Below are 23635 nucleotides of genomic sequence, written 5' to 3'. Positions count from 1 at the left end.
TTATGTTTCAGTAGGAATTCTTGGGAGTCTCTGTATGCTCCCTCAATTTTTCTCTCCTTTCAAAGGTCTTTATATATGACATATGATGTTATGGAACTGATATACTGACCAATGCGGGGGGGGGGGGAGCAAGATTGTTTAGTTTTTGACAATAGTGTACTCCCGTGTTTATTCCTAGCAATTATGTTTTCAAGTAACTCCCACATTAAAGTAACGTGGAGGGCTTGGTTTAAGTAACAAAAGCCAGACAATGTAAAAGACCCATTTAGTTGTGGCTGGAGATTCTTAAACACATCGCGCATGTTAGAGTCTCGGTTGCTTTGGCTGAAACTCTGCTACCAGAGTTGCATTGGGGTTTTATTTGCTGAATCATCGTTTTGGACTGTTTGGCTACGAATTTTTATGCTCGATGGGTAGAGGAATGAATCTCTGGTATTCGATAAAGGTGATGCGAAGTCTCTGATTCTGCCTAGTGATAATTTTTCAAGGCCTCGGGGAAATGTTGCAGTATATTTGAAAAGTCAATGTTTACACAGTTTGCCAATGGGCCACTGAATAGAATGTCTGAGGTGTCGTTGTATTAAATAATTCGACATTATGTATTTATGAACCGGGTCGTAGAATGGCAGGAGAAATAGCCACATTTTGGAGCAAAACGCATCAGCAGTTGGAAGTTTTATGACCGAATCTCACAGCCCTGAAAGTTACAGTTAATTGCACCAACTGTGACACGGCAGTTGCGGAGCCCAAGTCTGGCTTTGATGGAAATGAGGACATTCTCTGAAAGGTGTCCCTGGGAAATCAGTTGAAGCTAGATGTATGTTGGTTCCAGCCATGGCAGGCGAGCAAATGCCGTCATGGAGGAGACAAAGTTGAAATGGTGTTGAGTTCCTGGCTGCTCCTGGTGACTGTCAACACGTTTCTCATGTGACGTTTCAATCTTTACGATGATTTTTGAACCAGCACTCAATTGCAATAAAAGACTCATTGAAGTCACCCACGTTTCATCATGGCATCAGGCAAAAGGGCAAGGGACGTTAATGAATCTTGTTTCAATAAGGTACTTTTGTTTGAAGTTGTACTGAAAACAAATTACTGCTCAGAGATGGGTGTCCTAGTCACTGAGTAATTCACAAGTCTCTTGTGACAGACTAACTGGATTTATTTACGATTCTTGCTTTTAGTCTGTGTCTCTCAGTCATCATTGATATTTATACTCATTAGAAGAAATGTGTCTTGTAAAATTCTACTGGGTAGAACTATACCGGAGCATTCATGGGAGACTACAGAAGAGAGTTCCAGGTGCATGCCAACATTGCACTCTTGCATTAGCAAGATGTTAATTTCATATATTGCTGCTGGGTTGATCCAGTCCTTATTTCCTAGAATTCTTGGGCACATCTGGAAAATAAGAAGCATATATCCCTTCCACAGATTTATATCAGTCAGTTCACTTTTTGTGAATAATTCAGTGCTTGGTAGTAATGATAGGCTTCCTTGGAATGATTTTGTCTTTTTATTGATTCACAGGAGCTATTTATATATTATAGACACAGAGAAAATTTACATGTTCAGGAGAAGGAATGATTTGGGGAGTTCACTGAGAGGATAGGCCTTGATGACTGGTGTTTATCAGTTATCAGGGGTGCAAGAAGCCATGCAGCTGACCCAGCCCATTTTGACCCACAGAGAACTAGAAGAGAAGGAATCCAATCCAACTGAGAGTTCTTGGTGCCAGAGTTAGAATGCATCTATTGAATATAAAAACCTTTTCTGGACACTGTGGAAATGAAGAAGATTTACAATGACAAAAAATTTGCGACATACCAAAAAGAAGCCCATCGTGCCATTGTTGGGGCGTTCTTCATTAAACATTCAAGTGACCATATTTGACTGAGAATTCGATAGCCCAAACTTGAATATCACTTTTGTCTTTATTCAGTGACCCAATTGACAGCTTTTAGAGAATCCTCTTCTCCATCTATTTCTCTTTCTTCATCCTAATACTAATGCTAGACCCCTTTCTGGTCTTCCCATTGTGCTTTGGTCCAATGCTAAGAGAATGAAAAGTCAGTGGATAATTAGAAGGAAGGGAGTAGAGAAGGACTAAGGTAGAGGCACGTGGAAGGGGGCAGAAAGCTTCCATGTGGGGCAATTTTGCCAATTTTCCTTTATAAATTTCCTAGGGTTGATTTTTCCTGTGATAGGCAAGACTTGCCTTTTTTATCTGAAGACGGATTTTTCTTCAGCTGATGCCGTTCATGTTCTTTCCAGGCATTCAGTGATATTGCCTAAAAATATTTAGTCTGATAATCAAAAGGGCCTCGACCTCTTTGATGAACAGGATGTAGATTCAGATGAGATAGTGATTTTTTTGCAAACGCTCTTCAGCTTCTGTATAATTATAGTTTGCTTTTGAAGGCACATTTTGTCCTCAAGAGCTATGAACGTGCTGCTGTCTCCCCCACCCCAGCCTCGCAGCCTACCATTGACACCCCCCATCCTTTCCGGGAGTGCGGGGTAAATATAGGCTCCCTATCGTCTTAAGAATGGGCGATGGGAGTGAGGGCCGTGGCTACAAGGAGAGAGTCTGGATCAATGTCTCTCAACTCATTTGTGTAAACAGAACACTTTTTAAAGGCCGTTTCAGATTAGGAAAAATTTCATATTTACAGAGAGGTTGCAAAGATAACACCCAGAGTTCTGTATATTCCTCACCCAATGCGAACATCTTACATTGCTGTGTACACCTGTCAAAACAAAGAAATCAACATTAGTATGTTATTTTTAGCTGTGCTGTGTGGATAATGTTTGAATTTCGCGGCGTTTCTTCACGTACGTCCCTTTTCGGTTCCAGGATCCACTCCAGGATACTGCGTTGTATTTAGTCCAGCCGACTCGATAGTAGAATTTTGGTTGGCAGTATTGTTTAACGATGTGGTAAAGACTGAAAACAACCCGAAAAATAAGTCAGCAGCAATTACAAAGCCTTTATTGCCATAGTATAAAAAGTGTCTCCCAGTGTCTATAAAAACAGCCACATAAAACTATTCACCTGGTCACTGTTGGAATTGAACCTGTTTGATGTACTGACTATGCTCTCACATAGACTTGTGGGACAGAGGACCCTCCCATTCCACGCAAACATGCAGCCCTTCTTTGGAATTGGATGGATGCCCCCCCCCCCAATTTATTTAGCAGCATAACGAGCAGGAGAGCTCTCACCCTGAACTGAGGAGAAATGCTGACTGGATGTTTCAGGATATAGAATCCACCAGAAAGACCGGGCTCCCCTTCCAGCCTCACCCCACCCCCTCCTGCCCCAGGACCCTTCCCAAGTGGGTTTACAAAGAACTAAGTGCAAGGCAGATTCACTGTTTAGCTTCTGAAGATTCCGCACAGCTCATGTCTAGGGCCAAATGAATTTCCATTCATTTGTCTGTATTTACCAAGGTACCCAGATGTTGCAGACTTGACTTTTGGAGGCACTGGCCCGGATAGTCCCAAACATCTTTGCAAAATCAGGGGACTTTCCTATTCAGGGCAGGTGTGTAAGATTCACATATATGTAAGATAGCGAAATATTAACAGTAACTTATATAGACAGCATTCTAAACCCCAAACGCATGGAATCTTGAAAACCTTATTAGGTTGGTACTGTTGTTTTGACCTCATAAAGCTGAGGAAACTGAGAATCAGAGAGGTTAAATGGCTTATGCATGGTGTGTCCAGCTACTCAGTGATGGAGCTGGGATTTAAACAGGGCCAGGCAGACCCTGAGTGTCCTGGCTCCCAGGGCCTCCATGCTTTTATGTCTTAGCCCCCAAGCCTCATTGGAGAGGACTTCCTTGTCTCCCTCTGGCCCCCAAGTCACCTACTGTTCCCCATCTCCCCATTATTTTCTTCATAACTTTTGTTCCCTCTGGAATTGTCTTCCTCATTATTTATGCCTTTCATAGCATAAACTCCATGAGAACAAACACTTTGTACTATCATAGTGGCCCCACATGTTGTGGGAACCGGGCTGGCTCACAGCAGCAGCCCCATATGTTTTTGTCCAATGAGTGACAAAACCTATGGAAGGGGTATAGCAATTCCTGTTTTATGACAGAGAAAACGGGGATTTATGGAAAGGGAGGAACTCACCTAACATGATGGCTGAGATTTACTTTAAAAATCACCGGGAAAATATAACATTGTGGGGCATGGCAGATGAAACAGGAGAGGGAAAATATTATTGTAGCTGGGTGACCTGATACAGAGGGGTTCATTCTGTCCTTGTGTATATTTGAAAATATCCACAATAAAATTTAAAATGAAAGAACTTGTCCGCAGTGTCCTAGTTAAAAGATGGGGGAAGTAGGATTTATACGCAGGTCCCTCTGACTACATAGCCTGAAATTTGTTGGATATCCATGGGGATATCTTCTGGTGAATATCCAGGCTCAGGAAGGGTAGGAATCAGGGCCACCTTTGGGATTTCAATTGGTGGAGTGAGTAATAAAGCATCACGGTCTTTTGTCTTTAATGCACATCATCACTGTGTCTTTAATTCATATTATTTAGAGAGAGAAAATGAATAGTTTCTCACCAGTCAGTGACTTGGCTTCCCCTGGATCAAATGTCTGACTCTGGTTCTATCACTGGGATGCAATGGAGATTATCTTGGCCCCTCTCATGACTATGGTGGGGTGGGTTCTCCAAGAAGGCCAGGCCTGAGAAACGGGGTGGAGATTGCTGTTTGAAGCTTTGTTGGGGGGGGAGCATGTCTGTTTCATTTACCCCTGTATCTCCAATGAGATGATACAGGGCTCAGTAGATGTTTGTTAAAAGAACAAATACATGCATGGAGGGATGAACCCCAAGCCGAATCCCCTTAAGAAGCCCAGTGGAACCTGTTAGCAGGACCCTTGGGATTTTGAATTTTGAGGGAACCCAGCGCATTCCAACTCCTGCGAGGCTTTAACACTTTTCAACCCAGCCTCGGCTACCAACTCTCTTGTTTCTGAAACGCGAACATTCTTTTCCACAGTCAGGCAGGCTCAGAGAGCACCGTCTGAAGATCTATGGCGATTATGGCTTCGGCACATGGGTCAGAAAATAGAGTTAATAAGAGTTAGGAGTTGGCTCTGTAAGTGGATTAGCTAAACACATTTGTAGCTAAAAACAAGTGCAATGGCTTGAGTCAATTTTGTGTGGCTTTAGACCAAGAGTTCTGGGTTTTTCTTGATGTATTCTGTGTCGCAGATGAGTCTCTGATATGGGGATGGTGCCTGCTAAGGAAGTCCAGTGTGACTTTGTGATAGTGCAATGAGGGAGTGGGGGATATGGGCATGGCCGGTCTCAGGGGTAACTGAACCGGCTATCTGCTCTGTCACCTATTAGCTATGTAATCTTGGAAAAATTAAATTAATTTTTTGAACCTCTGTGTCCCAGACTATAAAAGGAGCAAAATACGAGATCGTTAGGAAGATGAAATGCATTAACACATATAATGAACTTAGCGTAATGGCTGGTAACATGTAAATGTTGGTCGTTACCATTATTATTTGTGGAATGAGTGAACATTAGTGCTAATGTGGTCTATGAAGAAGGGACAGCGATACACACCAGCACGAATTCATTGTGAAGTTGATATTTCAAAGTGAAAATGTTTTCACTCTGTGTGTCAGTTGATAACACAATCTGCGTGTGTGTGTGTGTGGATGTGTGTGTTTGTTACTACTAATGTTTTTGATGCAAATGAGAACTGAGGAATCTGTCAATTTCTTCCCAAGGAAATGGCTCCGATGGAGCAGCTGTCCCATTCTTAGACATTTGTTCCTGTCTTATGTTTTTCTGCTATTCCTGTTGAACCACACGAGCTTTTGTTCTGTTGGGAATATTGATTTTAATATTTTATTTACAGTGGCAGAGCAGACCTTAGGAATTTGTATGGTCTCAAACACGTCTTGTGTTTCCACCCAGAAAATGAGATTGTGTATGCATGAGGGGGTCCGTGTGTGTGTGTGTGTGTGTGACGGTAAGTGTATGTGTGTGTGCAAGCAACAGAGAAACAGAACTCTTAAAAGAAAAAACAACAACAACAACAACAACAAAAAACCAAACCTACCACTTTCTGTAAGCTGCCTCCTGGACTATTTTCAAAAATTGCTACTAATGCTGGCCACAGGGCATTGCCTAATTAGATTTGCATTGTTTTTCTAGAGTGCTTCAAAGCAGCTGTAGGACTATTTGTAAAGAAAGCCTAGGTGCCCATCACAGTGTCCCGTTTAGCTTAAAAGATGCCAAGTTCTCTTCCTTCCATACCAAGGAATAGGCTTCTATTCTTGGACACAGTTTCTTTGGGGCAGCATTTCTATTTATACATTAGGATTAAATGATGCAACATGCCTACTATGTTTTTGACGCTTAGTGTGGATATAAAAGGAGTAAAAAATAAAACAGAAATAGATATTGCACCCCCATGTTATAGATGAGAAGATTGTGGCTCAGAGAGTTTAAGAAACCTGCCTAAGGCCGCAGACATATTCAGTAAGGAGTTCAGATCCTATACATGGGTGCAAACATGAACCCACCACCTCTCCGTGGCTTTAGGCTTTGTACTGTATTCCTGACCTTTCCTGTGCCCTCCCCAAAGACCTACATGGGTGATGCTCCAGTTAAATCTCTTCTCTTTCTTGTCCTCCTTTATTGATTTCTGCTAAGAACCACTGTATTAGACTATACTAATCTTTGAAAATGGACCAGTTGAGATAAAGTCACTATTTCTGTTTTGGAGGACTCAGATTTTAGCCAATTTGTCTGATTCGTTGTCATTAAAATTTCCATCAAGTCAGTCAACATTTAACTGATACTTACTAAAATCCTGCCATGAGCCAGGCAGTGTACTAGGAATTGGAGTTACAAGGATGGGAACTATCCTTCTAGAGTTCGTGGTACAGTGGAATAAATAGGTAATTGCAAAGAAGCATGATGGGAGGTAAGGTCAGGATGTTATGGGAGCATGCAGGAGACCTCCTCGAAACACCCAGGGCCAAAGGAGAGGGAAGAGATTAGGACATTTCTTTTGAGAAATTGATATTTCATTCTGAACGAGAAATACACCCTAACAACTTTCCAAGAATCATAGTGAAAGAAAGCAGAAAAATTCCATGTGCTGATTTTCCTCACCTTTGGTTGAGGGGAGATCTATCAGGATTAGAATACAGGTCTTTCTGGGTGCCTGGGCAGCTCAGTCGGTTGAATTGCTGACTCTTGCTTTTGGTTCAGGTCGTGATCTCAGGGTCCTGGGATCGAGCCCCATGACAGGCTCTATGCTCAGTGTGGGGAGTCTGCTTGAAGATTCTCCCTCTCTCCCTCACCCTCTTCCCCTGCTCTTTCTCTCTCTCTCCAACATAAATAAATAAATCTTAAAAAAAAAAGAATATAGGTCTTTCTTGCATGTTTGGTTAGTTTTATACAAACTGTATAAAGGGAGGAGGGGATTTTGTTTGGTTAGGGTCACACTGCTTTTAGTAGGAAAATAAAAAAATGCCCTGACATGGGAAGACCAAAACTTCAGGATTACCTGTCAGGAGTTGAGTATAGATTCTTTTCAGGGTCTTCTTTTCAGTTCAGTCAGCTTGCTGTTCTTCAGGATTAGTGTTGAATTTTTTTCTTCTTAAAAAAAAAAAAAAAATAACAGGGGTGCCTGGGTGGCTCAGTGGGTTAAACCTCTGCCGAAGGCTTGGGTCATGATCTCTGGGTCCTGGGATTGAGTCCCGCATCAGGCTCTCTGCTTGGCAGGGAGCCTGCTTCCCCCTCTCTCTCTCTGCCTGCCTCTCTGCCTACTTGTGATCTCTCTGTCAAATAGATAAATAAAATCTTAAAAAAAAAAAAAACCAACAGCTGATATGAAATGAAGCAATATAGTTTAATACCATAATACATATATTAAAATAATTTATAATGCGGTTTTAGGAAGCTGCTTGAAAAACCCCAATAAGAATTCTCAATAAAGTTAATTACAAGTTGAAAAGGAAACCCCATCACATTATTCTGAGAATGCAGTTAATGAAACTAAGTGTAATCATAATCTGAATATTTCATTAAATGGAGACTTAAACTCATTAATTTAGGTATTAGGCTTGGAGTTGTGTGCTCACACGAAGACTGCCATGTTCAAAGCAGAACCTGCATTGTATTCTACTCATTTAAATCCAGCCTTTTGTTCCCCAAGAGGGTCTCTTATGTGGAGATCTGTCCATGGTGCTGAATCACTCCCCGTATTTGTTTATGCGGTTCAAACCACGTGGCAAGAAAAGTTTATCTCCTAGAATTTTGGAGCGTGAGGGCACTTCAGGAATTATCTTGCCTTTGGTTCACCCCACTTTTGGTTTCAAAGATGATTAAAAATTGTAAAGAAATTGAAGAATGGGGGGATCAACATAGTGTACTAACTTCCAATTTTGCCAAGAAAGGAAATTATGGTGAAAATAACTACAAAATACTATCACCATGATTTCATAAGTTGTATGGGCATTTTAACACCAGACATGTAGGGAAGAAATACTCAAAATAAAATACAGTTCCTAAATCAAATGAAGTGTTAGTTTTATGAAAAACTCATTTCCCCGTCCTTATTTTTCTCTCTTTTTCCCTCCAATCAGATGAAAGTGCAAACAAGGATTTGCAGTTTGGGGAATCATTGATTATTCCTTAAATGGTTTGCTCATTGACTGAGTATTTATTGAATAAATGCTGGGGGTTGGTGCTAGGGATATGGAGATTGGTTTTGTGTGTGTGTTTATGTGTTTGTGTGTGTGTGTGTAGGTATGTAGGTTTATACATATGTGACTTCACAGAGATTATACGAGGTCCAATCTTTGGATTTTACAAGTAATGAAACTGAGAACCAGGAAACTGTGTGAGCTTTTTTCTAAGTTATACAACAGTGAAACTTATCAGATAAACGTTGTTTTAAAAATTTTATTGAATATTTAGGATACAACAACTGATCACAAATACATGTTTACTTGGCAGGTCTCTGAAATGGACTTAAAGTTATGAAGGGAAGAGATAGACTTTATAGCTATTGGTACAGCACTTGTGTAATTTGATGCCTTAGCTGTAATCCAAATGAAACCCTTTGAAATATTCAGATACTCTTGACATTAAAAAAAAAAAAAAGAATTTATTTATTTATTTATTTATTTAGCATGAGTGCATATGGGTAGGGACAGAGGGGGAGAGAGTATCCTAAGAAGGCTCCATGCTGAGTACAGAACCTGACATGGGGCTTGATTGCATGACCTTGAGATAATGACTTTTGAGACAAAATCAAGAGTCAGATGCCCAACTGACTGAGCCACACAGGCACCCTAGATAGTCGAGATTTTAAAGAAAATATTGACTTGCTTAGAGCCCAAGAATTGGAAGTTGTGCAAGGGCAGCATGTGGTATCTGACCTCCTTTACTGAGTAGTAATAAGGAATAGAGGAAGTGCCTCATTCTTCAGAAGCATTACTTGAAAATGTTAGTGCATATATTAAAAGTCAAAGGTCATCAATCAAACAATTCCTTGATGACACCCAACAAAAACATTGCATAAACTTGCTTTTGAAAACTGTTCTTTGTGAACATTTTTGTTCCCTAATTTGCCTAGAGGTTCTGACCCAGGCATGTTTCTTAAAACATGTATTTATTGTTATTTTACATACAGGAACATGACATACATATAGTCCTAAAAATGTTCATATAATACAATACTGAGAATCTTGTTTCTACCTTTAATAACTCCTTTATAGATACAAACATGATCTTAAGTCATATAATATTCGTTCTATGTAAACTAGAATATTTCATTTTATTTCAACATGTATGTACTGTGTATGATTTACATACTTAAATTTCAGCTACCTTGTTCATTGTTCTATCTTCAGTGCCTGTGGTAGTGTCTGCCATATACTCTGCACTCAGTGTGTGTTGCTAAATGAGTGAATGAGTTTATAGAATTTTGGCACTAGAAAGAAATTCAGAGATTAGTTAGCTGGTCACCTCAATTTAACTGCAGAACTGAAACATCATCTACAAATTTTACTTGGCTAAAATTGCCTCAATTTTGGGCAACGACACCTTGATATTTCTTTTGGGGAACCATTTCTCATCTAGGTGTTGGTGCAGCCAATCTCATCCTCTTCCGAGTGTGAGTTTTTGACTCAGTCATAAGCCAACAAATGTGTTCTATTTCCACAGTGTAGTCTAAATTTTGGAATAATATAGTGTTTAATCCAACTTTGTTTTTTTTCTTCACAGTTGTTTTGACCACAGTGGTGGGTTCAAGACCAGGCAGGTGACGCAGTAAAAACTAGGTCCACAATTTTGTTGCTATGCTTGGGGGAAAATAACTTACTGATAGGGTTGCAAGGAAGAGAGGATGTACTCTTGGAGTTTCTGGAAACCATCTTGTCACCACAAGGTGGAAAACCTCCCATTCAATAAAGCTATTGTGCAGAAAGTCAGAATGGAGAGAGTGAGTTTAGTTCTGATGGTACTGGTTGAGTTCCTGGATCCAGCCACACTTGAAGTGAGATTTTTAGTGACATAAGATAATCCATTTCTTTCAAACTTAATCAGCTGGAGTTGGATTTCTGTCACTTGCAATGGAAAGAGCACTGATTTCTGTAAGCAAAAGCTGCCTTTCCTAAATTAGTTTTCAAAGCATATTATCTCATTTAGATCTTAAAAATATCACCTTGTGGGGGGACGCCTGGGTGGCTCATTGGGTTAAGGCCTCTGCCTTCGGCTCAGGTCATGATCTCAGGGTCCTGGGATCGAGCCCCGCCTCAGGCTCTCTGCTCAGCGGGCAGCCTGCTTTCCCCCCTCTCTTTGTCTCTCTGCCTACTTGTGATCTACCTCTCTCTCTGTGTCAAATAAATAAATAAAATCTTTAAAAAAAATCACCTGGGACTATAGCCTATTAGCCAGGAGTACCCAAATATATGCATAAATGAGCTAATTCTGTCTTGATTTCATCTTACTAGACTGTGAACTCTTTGAGGTCTGGGATTAGGTCCCAGCATTTACACCTAAACACACAGTAGGCAGTTGGTAAATGTTTGGCAGGTAAACTAATGAAGCCCTGCCACTTAACTAGTTATGACTGATCTAAGCTAAGTGACTAGAACCCCAATCTCCAAACTCCAAGTCTAGTCCTTTTGCTTCCCCACCTTGCATTTGAGCATTGGGCAGTTTGGGGTAGAGTGTAAACTAGGTCTTCACCTTAACTTCATTACATCATGAATCACATTACCTGTTTGCTGCTACCCGATTGGGCTTTCCATTGCCCATTTCCACTGCAATTAAAAAAAAAAGATCAAGCTCCTCAAAGGCCTGCAAGATCCTACATAACCTGCCTTAGCTCTTGTCCTTCTACTCTTTATCTCCCCTGACCTTGACCACAGCAAGTTCTTTTCTCTTCTTTGAACGTGCCAGGATCGATGCCACCTTAGGAGCTTGGCTTTTGCTCTTCCATATGCTGGTGACACTTATCCCCAGACCTTTGCAAGTGCATGCTCCTTCCTACCATTCAGGTCTTGGCTAAACTGTTATCTTTTGGGGGAAACCATCCCTATAGAAAGCAGCCTACCCTATATAAAGAGCCCTACCACCATTCCTCTCTATTAGGATCCCATTTTATTTTAATCATAGCTTACTCCCTAAAGTCATCTCATTCATGTGTTTTCTTTGTTTCTTCTCCACCAACACATCAGCTTTGTGATCCTAGGGACCTTGTCTGTCTTGTCCTCCACTTGTATCCCCACTGCCTAGCACAGTGCCTGGCACATGATAAGTGCTCTATAAAAATTAGTCAAGTGAATGCCATCACAGTACAACCCTGGGCACATTTTCAAGGAATTGCCACTGCTGCTTTTTCTTTGTGGATCCATCAGGGTTTGATTTCTTGTGGACCCAACCTTCAGTGCTGTTTTAAGAGTTTAGCAGTTGCCAAATTATGTGCTAAGAGAAGTTGCATACATTTAAAAGATCATGAACAGATATTCCGGCATTACCTGGAAATTATGAAATGTCACACAAAGACAATCTTTCAGAGACCAGTCCACCAATTTAATCACAATTGATTTTTTTCAATAGCATTTCCCTCCATTTCTTTCAGCTTCTTTGGCTCTTAGATTGCTTCGTTAATGTCCTATCCATGCTGACTCTCAATTTCATCAGTATGAAAGCAAATTAAGGAAGGAATTGGGTATGTTTAATATTTATGCAATGACTATGGTGTGTTGATATGGCAAATAATAAGAAAAAAAAAACCCCTTAACTCTGGTGGGGGGAAGTCACCTTAATAATCTCCTGCTTTGGATCACAATATTGATTTAAATATATTGCCAAGCACAGCATTCTATCTCTAGCAGCTATGTTCTACATTGAATTATTATATTTGAAGGGAAGCCTTAACAATCCAGAAGGAGGAGGTGATGGGTACAAGGGGAAAAAAAAAACAAAACAATAGACCCACAGATTAATTTCATATCCTATAATTGGGCAATCATCCAATGGCAAGCTCTAAGCCCTGGCTTATCTGTGGTTAAGATCAAGTATTTACCGACCCTTTGACTCTGAGTCCCCAAATGCCCCAAATATGCCACCAGATCTTATAATCCTCACCTCTTGGAGCAAAATCAGGTCAGGCTAAGAAAAGCACTTAAGAACAAAAGACTCAGTCTTAGGATTTTCAATCACAAACTCTCTGAGCATCTCCTGCTTCCCAGGATGCTTTTTAGTAAAAATATGGGGGGGAAATGGGATAGATTGTGTTGTAGATAGAGGGGAGAGAGGGGAGAAGTTGTTCTTTGTTACATTTTCTTGGTGTTCCTTCTTTGTGTCCCATTTTGCTTGCTTCAGCGAGGTTTCTGTTCACGCCAGTCCATTTTGTTAAGCAATGACTGTATATGAAACCCTCTAGGAGGCTTCCTTGGGGGTAAAAGGAAGAGCACGGAGAGCATTTGTTGGATACCTGCTGTGAGGCAGGTTGTTTCCAATGTGTTATCTCATTTAATTCTCTTAACCATGAGAAGGTGGGTCGGATTATCCATATCTGACAGAGTAAACTGCTACATGGATTCAAACACACTGGGGTCTGACTGCAAAGCTTGGGCTCTTTCTTCCACCCAGAGTAGGCACCTAGGGCTCCTTCTGGGTGCTATCACTCATGACCACTAGCGGCTGCCTGCAGTGGAATGTTGAAAGGGATTTTGCAGCTGTATTCCAGCGCAGTGGGTCTGAGTGGTGAGATTGATCTGCTCTGCCTGCTACTTGTGTGCTCTCTATTCCTATTTCTGCCACACATAGGATACAAGCCCCTTAAAGGACTTAGGGGGCTTCTGGGTGGCTCAGTTGGTTAAGCGTCCAACTCTTGATTTCAGCTCAGGTCATGACCTCAGGGTTGTGGGATTGAGCCCCATGTTCGGCCCCATGTCAGTCTCTGTGCTAGGCATGGAACCTGTTTAAGATTCTCTCTCTCCCTTCTCCCCTCTCCCCCGACTGTTTACATATGCATGCTTTCTCTCTCTCTCTCTCTAAAAAAAAAGACATGATTTTGTAAATGAAGGAAGATAAATGCAATATAAAATGAGGGAATATAAGCCAAATTGATGGATTGGGAGGGCCTCAAGTGTATAGTGCCTAACCTATTGTGTTTGAATGTATAGTAGGTGATTAGCATACTTTTGTTGAATGAATGAATGAATGAATACGTGAATGGACAGTTTGAGGCATATGATAACCTTTTGTTCTTTTAGGTTCCCTATGCTATTTACATGTATTAAGTCATACTCCCACAAAACTACATAATGGAACTACATTCCTTTTAGTGTCCTATAGACATGCCCATCCAGGACCGAATCTCAATAGTATATCCTGTGTTTGTTTTTGTTTTTTAAACGTGGCTAATGCAACAAAGGGCAACGTGAAGAACGCATATGCATTCTCGTAAATCTGCCATTGAAAATGGGACATATTCTATTGTTCAATATCCTTTATATAGAGGATGAGTTTTGGATTACACATTCATTCCATAGACCTTTGTCTTGCATTATCTAGTTAAACACTTTGTTAATGGAGCAAAAAAAAAAAAAAAAAAAAAAAAAAAAGAAAGAAAGCAAGCAAGCCACATCTCTGACTTCTGGTCTATACATGAGTGGTGGAAAACTGTTCTTATATTCAATAGATTAAGAAAGTAAGAATTATTGTTTGTGATATGCATAATATGAAACAAGGAAGGTGACAGGATCAAGATTAACAAGGCTAGCATCCCCGAGGAGCTGACAATTAAAATGAAGCCTAAGAATGAATGAGAAGGAACCATCCAAGTGAAACATGGGGGAAAGTGGTTCTAGGCAGAAAAACCCGAATGTGCAAAGGCCCTGAGACAGGAAGATAGTTTATCATGCCTGTGGAAATAAAGGAAGCCCAATAGGGCTAGAGTCTGGTGAAGGAACAGAACGGATTATATAAGTCAATGTAGGGAAGTGCTATTCAGATATGAGAGGGAGCAAAGTGAGATACTAAGTATAGCCTATTGCTACAATTGTTGAGAACCTCCTGTGACTAGGCACTGTGTTTCATGCTTTACATCTATTATATTGTGTCTCGGTGGTTGATCTGTCCTTGTAATAGTGCTTCCCAGTAGATGTTCCATGGAACACTAGCCCTTTGAGATGTTCTGCAAAATGAGAGTTTCTTGGCCAAATAAATGTGGGAATACCTGCATGTTCTCTTGCCTCTTGGAGATTTTCAGTAACATAGTAACCCATTAGAGACTCAAATACTGTGAAGCCATTCACAATTCTGTTCATTTCCGTGTTTTTCACTAAAACATCTACTATATATCTACTAAATATATCTACTAAACATCTTTTTGTATAATAATCATGGATCTAGAGAGGAAATAATATCTGGAGAGCTAACATTGAAGAACACTGCGGGGTAAATGTGAACCTGGCCTTCCTTCATCACTGTCTCCGGTGGTAAATTCATTCTGTCCCAAGGCCATCCATTGTGCTCTCAGGCTGTCCCCGTTGATAGCTGAGTCGGCCTTAGGCCCATTCTGAAGTCATCAGCCACGCCCCTTAGAGTGGCCTAAAAAAAGAAGTGGAGGCCAAAGCTATTAATTTTCTTTCCTCCTTTCTGTGCATGCTAATCCCTGTCCTCCTTCAAGGTTTGGGGTTAGTTGTCTGTATCAGGGCGTTTTGGTTACAAGCAACAGAAATCAGTGCTGTGTGACTCATGCAACAAGGGAGCTCTTTCGAAGAAAATGGGATGGTTCATAAAACTGAGGGAACATCTGAAGAGCAGAGTTTGGGATGGTGGGAACCTGGGCAGCTCAAACCAGGGCTGGTGGCATGAGCTACTGGCATGGTCTTAGCAGAGCTCCCCTGCAGATGTCAATCACTGCAACCTTTTTTTTTTCTCTCTGTACTCACTCCACTGAAATTTAAAGTCCAAGGGGAGAGTATGGTTGGCTCACGTTGAGTTATATGCTTGACACTTGACAAAGGGGAACAGGTACCTTGAATGACAGTCTCACCAAGACCGCCCATAGTGAGGGAGCGAGGGAGCAATGCTGGGCAGAGTAAGTAGGGGATGGGTGCTGAGTATTCCAAAAGTGAAACAATCAAATCTCCAAAGGTTGAAATAAATCTAGTGTTCTGCTTAATCTCGCCTCCGGATATTTATTTGCCCAGCTATCTCTGCTCATGTCTTCCATCCCACTCACTTTTCCTAACTTCTGGAAGCTGCCTGACCCTCTTTTTCTTGCATTGTTTTCTCTGCCTCTGGCTTAGCCCTTCTGGGATGGGTTTACCTTGCGTCTCTGATTAGGCATTGTAACGAAACTTACTGAGGGTCTCCAGCAGAAGTTGGCGTCAGTGAGCACCGAGAGATCATTGATGGGCGAGGGAGATCAAGGTAGGAAATGTGGGATGTATTGAGGGAGGAAGACATGGTTGGTGAGGAAGATGTGTGGAAACACAGGTGCATGGAGGGGTCCGTTTGCAGAAGCCTGCTGGGGCAGGTGCCGAGGACCGAGCTTGCAGGGGCAGATGGGCGGGCATTGGGAGTGAGTGGGGGTGAAGCCCACTGATGAACGGAAGGCCCTGAGGTCCAGGTTAAGGAATTTCGAACTCAGCTTCTTGGAGTTCTTGAGCAGAAGCCTGCTGCCTGACATCACTTGTCTAACAGGCGTCTTGTTGGGCTGCTGGGCTGGTAGATGAAAAGAGTTTGAAAAGAGTTTGGGGAAGCTCTCCAGCAATCTTGAACGCACCAGCCACCACCTCAGCCCTGGAATCCTCCTTCCAGTCCTGCACCAAAGCGTTTGGAGGGTTGCTAGGAAACTGGGGATGCTTGAGCAGTTGGGATCTGATTATAACAATTCTCTAAGTTTCCATGGTTGGAGGAGGAGCTGGCCAGTTCAATGCCACGCTTTCTTACCACGGAGCAGAGTCAGGCATAAGTGCTTCTAAGCTATGTGGACTCAATTTTGTGATCTCAGGTCAGGGATGGGGAGAAGTGAATGGGAGAGGGGGAGCCAGGGAGAGAGAGAGAGAGAGAGAGAGAGAGAGAACATAAATAAAGTTGGTATTTCTGGTCACCATGCCACACAATGAGCATATGCTGAAGGAAGATGGGAGACATGAGTCTGCTTTTGCTTCAGACAGACTCACTTCCCACGAGCTTCTCCTGAGTGTGATTCTAGCATTTAAAGAGATGCATTTTTCATATAACTTGGCCCCTAAACACGAGCCAGTTCCTTCATCTGGTGCTCAGTCAGAGAAACAGCCATTGCCGGCAGTTCTGGCTGAACATGATTTTAGCTGCTCCCTCTGGCCTCAGATCCCTGCCCAAGATGGGCAGACTCCTTGCCTCAACCAATATATGGTTCTGTGAAACCCCTGCCTGATGCCCACAGCTGATGCCCTGCCAACTTGCCCACTCCTTGACACAGTGTGGACTGGCTGGAAAGTAATGGGGCTTATTTATCTGTTCCAATACCCCCAAAACGTCTCTTCTGAGGTCACTGTTATAACCTGGAGCAGAAAATATGGGCAGGTACCCTCATACAATTAGCCAGTCCTCTCGTGAACCACAGCCCTGCCCCTGTGCCATGCGAGCCCACCGATGCCCTTGCCTGGCGTGTTCATTGGAGTTTTAGGGATTGATTTTTAGGTGGTTTGTGTAGCTGGAGATTTCCCAGAAGGACAGCTTCTCTAGGTCTCTGGGCAGTGTCTTCTGCCCATTTACATAAAGCGCACACTAAAAATTAATGTATTTATCTATCCAAATAGGTCAATATGTACATGGAGGGAAAAAAAAAAAAAAAACCCAAGCAGTAAAAATAGGTGTAAAGTAAGCATTAGGTGTCCCCTATCCTCCAGTGCCCTGTCCTCTTCAGAGGCAACCACTGTAACTAGTTTATTGTGTATTCTCCCAAAGATAACTCCATGCATTTATTAACATTTATAAACAGCTTCGCATCCTTGTTTATTTCACTTAATAGTTTGTGTCCGCTCAGGCAGCTCAGGCTCCCATAGCAAAATACCACAGACTCCATGGCTTAAACAACAGAAAGTTGTTTCTCACAGTTCTGGAGCCTGGGAAGTCCAAGATCAAGGTGCTCGCCTCTTTGGTTCCTAGGGAGCACTCTCATCCCGGCTTGTGGAGAGCTGCCTCTTTGCTGGGTCTTCACGTGGTGGAGGACAGGTAGCGGGTGTTTCTGCTTCTTAAAAGGGTACCAGTGCTCTCAAGCCCCCACACTTGCGGTCCCATTCACCCTTTAATACCTCCTCGCCCACCCTCTCTCCAAATACAGATCCCTTGGCAGGTGGGGCTTTAACATATGAATTTGAAGACTATGTGGGTAGCCTACCTCCAGGGAGGTAATTACTTGTCCAAGTGTCGGTGTTGGGACTTGAATCCCTAAATCTGTCTGGCTCGTGTTTTGCCCTCTCCGTCAACGTGCTTCAACCTGCCTCCCCCTACTCCGGCCTCCTCCTGCCCTCATAGTGATACTCAACAAAGGACCACAGAAATTATAGAAATGACAAGTCCTCTAGCATATGCCTAGCATAGAACAGGTTCTCTGCCATGGCTGGTACGTGGAAGGACCATCAGCTGAGCCTCTTCTCTTGGGGGCAGAGATGCTGAGAGAGCACGTCTTGGGGTGGGATTGGGACATAGAGCTGTTTAAAAGTCTTCACCCTTCTGCCCGGTGATGCTGACAGAGATGGTCCCGGACCATATTGCAAGAGATGCTGTCTTAAGAGTTCTAGTTATCCAGTGAACTAATTTGGACTCTGATATAAGGGGTAGATGGCCAACTAAATGTTGACTCCTCCCAGATATCATATTTTATTTTTATTTTTTAAAAGATTTATTTTTTTATTTATTTGACGACAGAGATCACAAGTAGGGAGAGAGGCAGGCAGAGAGAGAGGAGGAAGCAGGTTCCCTGCCAAGCAGAGAGCCTGATGCAGGGCTCCATCCCAGGACCCTGAGGTCATGACATGAGCCAAAGTCAGAGGCTTTAACCCACTGAGCCACCATGAGATACTATATTTTAATGGCGTGACTCACACAAGGCCCCGATGAGAAGAAGGAAGGCATTTTTTGTTGGATAAGCCCCAGGGGCAGAGGGTTCTTCTGCCCACTTTTGGTTCCCGCAAGCTGGTGCCCACCTTCCAGGGTCCAAGGCAGAGACCAAAGCACAGGCTTGGGGGTCCTTTAGACGTGAGTTCAATTCATGGGTACTGCTTCATAATAATGGTGTGACCTTTGGAAAAGTACATATCCTGTCCCTGTGTAGGAAATGGTGGTGTTACTATCCAGTCCTTGGATGGATTGCCATGAAGATGAACGGACATTGCATGTAAAACAGCTGGCCCGCTTCCAAGGGCAGCAAAACCAACCAAACCAAACAAACAAACACAGACAAATGAAACCACCACACCTTACCTTCCCTGCGTCGCAGTGATAATACTTGGCTACAAATCTGTCTTTGTCCATGGTACATGGTACATGGTTAGACTGTGTCTCATTATATCATCACTGCTCCCAGACAAGTTGAGGGACATAGTAGCTTTTTTCTTTTATCTGTAAGGATAGGAACTCTGGAACAATCTGTTACTTGGGTTGGAGGCATTGGAGATCCCCAGTGCAGTGACAGCCCAATGGTACCATGATATCCTAACAGCTTACATTAACCATGGAGATAGGAGGTAAGGAAAGGGGAAGCTCTTGAGGCCAGTTCCCCAACATCAGCAGACCCCTCAGTGCAATCTTTCTCAAAAGGACAGGAGATTCTCACTCTCTTGAACTTCCCTTCTTGGAAGGCGAGAGCAGAACCTTTAGAAGTTGGTAGAGGTGAGCTTATTTCTGAGCAGGAAAGGGCAAAAACAGGCTGAGAATAATGAGCAGCGGAGATGCTCTGGAACCAGTTCCAGGAATGTTGACTCGTCATAAGAACCTTCAGAAACGTGCATCGTTGGCTCACACTGCCTTTCTCATGATCCCATAGAAACAGTTTGACCAACCATGTAAGGATGAACCCCGCAGCATCCACAGCAGAGTGTAGAGAGCAGCTTTGCAAATCCGGTTCTTAACGTTTGCTGAAGGGGGTCCATCAGAGAGGACATCATCTCCATATCCCAGCATTTCCTTCCATGAAGCCCATTGTATTTGGAGAAGCCAGTGCTTGGACAAAGCTTTGCTTCTCCTAAGAAGCTTCAATGTTCTCATTGAGGGCAAAGGAAAATGGGGATGCCTGGGTGGCTCAGTGGGTTAAAGCCTTTGCCTTTGGCTCAGGTCATGATCCCAGGGTCCTGGGTTCAAGCCCTGCATTGGGCTCTCTGCTCAGCAGGGATCCTGCTTCCCCCTAGCTCTGCTTGCCTCTCTGCCTACTTGTGATCTCTGTCCAATAAATAAGTAAAAATCTTAAAAAAAAATAAAGAGGAAAATGATGGATGTCATCAGTCTACCCTTTCCATTTTGCTTACCCACAAGCACACAACCAAATTCAAACTCGTATTGACCCTCATCTCCTGCTCTCTGGTGTCTGTCTTGCTTTCCCCTTGGCCTATGCTCTCTATTAGGTTCCAGTGACAGAAACCTAATGAATGCAAGCAAAAAGGGATTCAGTGAGCCACGTCCCTGGCGTTCAGACATGGCTAGGTCTCAGTAAGTGTTCTCAGAGCTCTCTCTCTCTCCATCTCTAGATTCTGTGCGCTTCTCTTGACGTCATTTTGAGACAGGCTCTCTCCCTGGGGTGGCAGCCCTAACCCCCAGCATTGTCCTCACCTTCCAGACCCCAGAGAATGGGAGAGCTGTTCTTCCCCCACCAGGTTGGAAAGAATCTTGGGAAAGTCTCTGATTGGTCGCTGGTAGGTCAGATGACCCTCCCTGCACCAATCACCATGACCAGGAGGGGTGGCGCTCTGATTGGTCATTCTGGGATCATGTGTTCACTGCCTGCGGTGGGAGGAGTCAGCTCCAGCCAAGTCTCAGCTGGAGCAGGAGCGTGGTTGAGCGGGTGTGGGTTCGTGCACCTGGCATCTTGGGGGGGGCGTTGCGGGGAGGCTCTTCAGAGAAGAGATTCCAAACAGACAACAGCCAGACAAAGAGCCCTCCTCGCTCCTGCTTCTGATTCACATTGTTCCTGGTCAGGATGTGTGATTGTTTGTTTATATCTACTTAAGTGCCCCGAACCCTTTGTGAAATGAGGTGGAATAAATAAATGATAAGATGCGTAAAATGACTGAAAAGACCCATCCTGATGTCTCTCCTTACAAAAGGAGGGTGGGTGGGGTTGACAGAGAGAGCAGTCTCGGCAAACCAAGCCCTGGGCTGAGCTGAGGAATGTGCTGAAGGGTGGGGGAGCTCTTCTCTGACTTCCTTGCTGTGATGGGTACCCTCGGTTAAGAAAGGGGCCTGCCAGGCGCCTGCCTGGGTGGCTCAGTGGGTTAAGCTGCTGCCTTTGGCTCGGTCATGATCTCAGGGTCCTGGGATCGAGTCCTGCATCGGGCTCTCTGCTCAGCGGGAAGCCTGCTTCCCTCTCTCTCTCTCTCTCTCTCTGCCTGCCTCTCCATCTACTTGTGATCTCTCTCTGTCAAATAAATAAATAAAATCTTAAAAAAAAAAAAAAAAAAAGAAAGGGGCCTGCCTGGGCCACCTGGGTGGTGCAGCTGGTTGGGTGTCCTACTCCTTGATTTTTGACTCAGGTCCTGATCTTGCCGCTGTCGGGTGGAGCTGTGCCTCTGCTCATGCTTACTGTGGAGTCTGCTAGAGAGTTTCTCTCCCCTTTCGCCCCTATCCACCCGCCCCCCCTCCCCAAATAAATAAATCTTGGGGGGGGACCCTGCTTCCATTTGTGGATGCAATGAGGGGCTCATATAATGCAAATAGCATTTTACAGATTGATAACCAAAGCTGAAGGGGGCGCCTGAGTGGCTCAGTGGTTAAGTGTCTGCCTTTGGCTCGGTGGTGACCCCAGGGTCCTGGGATCCTGGGATCGAGTCCCGCATCTGGGCTCTCTCCTCAGCAGGGAGCCTGCTTCTCCCTCTCCAAGTCCCCCTGCTTGTGCTCGCGCTCTCTCTCTCTCTCTCGCTTTGTCACTTTCTGATAACCAAAGCTGAGAGGAAGACGTGTGTTCAGGCTTCACATCTCGAAATTTGTCATTTGGTTTTGTCATCCTCTCTCCTCCTTCCTCTCTTACGTGGTCTCCCAAACTGGACACTTTTGACATCGTAGGCCAGATAATTATTTATTGTGTGAGCTGTCCGTGCCTTTTAGGGTGTTTTCCAACATCCTTTGGCTCTACCCACGAAGAACATGCCCAGTCCCCACTTAAGGACAAAAATGTCTTCAGACAGAGGTACCCCCCTCCCCGGAGTGGGGGGGTGGACAAAGTCATCCCGATTCAACCCAATGCTCCATTAGAATGTGGCTCCTGAGAGAAGAGGGAACTTGTATGACTTGGTCTCTGTTTAATGTCTCTACCTAGCACATTGTCTTGAACTTAGTAGATGCTCAATAAATACATACTGTTTTCTAATAGATCTTTGTTGGCTGAATGAACTGGCCCACTTTGAATTTATTTCTAGGTGCTCTTGGCCTCCAAACAGCCACTTTTCTTTGCGTTAGGAGAACCACAATAAATAATTTGTGTAAAGTCTTACCTTCTTTCCGGGATATGATAAGCACTCAATAAATGTTAGCCATTATTATGACTATTTCCTTCCTGGGCTGGTGTTAAGCCCAAAGCCATGTTATTATTTTGCACTAAAAAACATCACTTTTTCTTGAACCCCAGAGAGGGACTGGACTAAAAGGGCTGGAAAATGGGAGAGCAGCAGGCACAGAGGGTATGCCTGAAGGACTTTGGTGGTGGTGGTGGTGGTGGTGGTGGTGGGATAGTTCTCCATGAAATGACATGGCCATGAGCTTTTCTTAGAGCCAGAGGTCTTTGACTAGAAAGCAGCCATGGAACTTAACTGTTTTCTTAAGCAGGGAGAGAGCACTTGTACCCTCCAAGCCTGGGTGTTTGGAAGTTGTAGGAGCTTTTTCAGTGTTAATGGGTCTGGAGAGCGGCCTTGGCTTGATTTTTGTGGAAGCTGACCCTGAGACAAGGATCTGAGGGCAAGGCATGTTTTTGGGAGGTGGTCCCGAAAACACTGGCAGGTGAGGGTTAGCAAGAAGGGGAAGCCCATAAAGGGTGTGTGTCAGGCCACTTACTGCCTGGGAAGCTGGAATTCAGTCCTGATGGGGACTTCGTGAGAGCAGAATGTGCCTTCAGAGTTACTGCAACTGAGGGGCGGGGAAGGCAGGGGGATGTTGAGCTGCCAAATTCTAGTTCTGTACTGGCGGAGGGCTGCTTCCAGGGGCATTGATGCCTGTGTTGGAACAAAGCGTGTGCTCCAAATAGTGCAGAAGTTACCAGGCAGAGGGTCACAGGTGTTTGCAGCTGGCAGCTCTGGCTGGAGAGGTGAGGGCTGACCATTTGCTGGCAAGGCACTGACAGCATGTGCTATGGGGCATTTGGTGGACAGAGGCAGTGGTGCGAAAATCCTACAGCATCCAAGGGAGACCCTCAGAAAGAAAAATTATCCCACCCTGAGATCCCTTTGAGAAACATGATAAATGAGAATGGATATTTCCTTGCTTCCTTTGGATTCTGCAAGAAGGAACCCATTTTTGTTTGCTTAATTTTGACTTATGAAAACATTAACTTTTTAAAAAAGATTTTATTTATTTATTTGAAAGAGAAAATGTGAGAGAGAGAGCATGAAAGGGGAATGGTCAGAGGGAAAAGCAGACTCCCCACTGAGCAGGGATCCTGATGTGGGACTCGATCCCAGGACTCCAGGATCATGACCTGAGCTGAAGGCAGTTGCTTAACCAACTGAGCCACCCAGGCACCCCACAATAAGTGGTTACTAATGGAGTGGCTGTTCCTTGTAGAAAATATAAAGTACAAGAAGGAAATCCTTGAAAAACATACAATTTGGTGCATCTCCTTTTTATTCTGTCTATAGGCACTAGTAGTGGCTAGAAAAACTGAGTTGAAAGTCAGAGTGTCTTGGGTTCT

General features: G+C 43.5%; 1 protein-coding gene across 1 annotated transcript in view; it reads left to right on the top strand.

Moving 5' to 3' along the window:
* Positions 1-23635, top strand: part of LOC111156246 (shisa family member 9) — a 275581-nt gene that overhangs the window by 13908 nt on the left and 238038 nt on the right. The window lies entirely within an intron of this gene.

The sequence above is a fragment of the Enhydra lutris genome, unplaced genomic scaffold, assembly GCF_002288905.1.
Source record: "Enhydra lutris kenyoni isolate GAN:26980312 unplaced genomic scaffold, ASM228890v2 scaffoldscaffold45, whole genome shotgun sequence".
NCBI lineage: Eukaryota > Metazoa > Chordata > Mammalia > Carnivora > Mustelidae > Enhydra > Enhydra lutris.
Note: the sequence above shows the minus strand (reverse complement) of the source record. Positions and strands in the feature narration are given on the sequence as shown.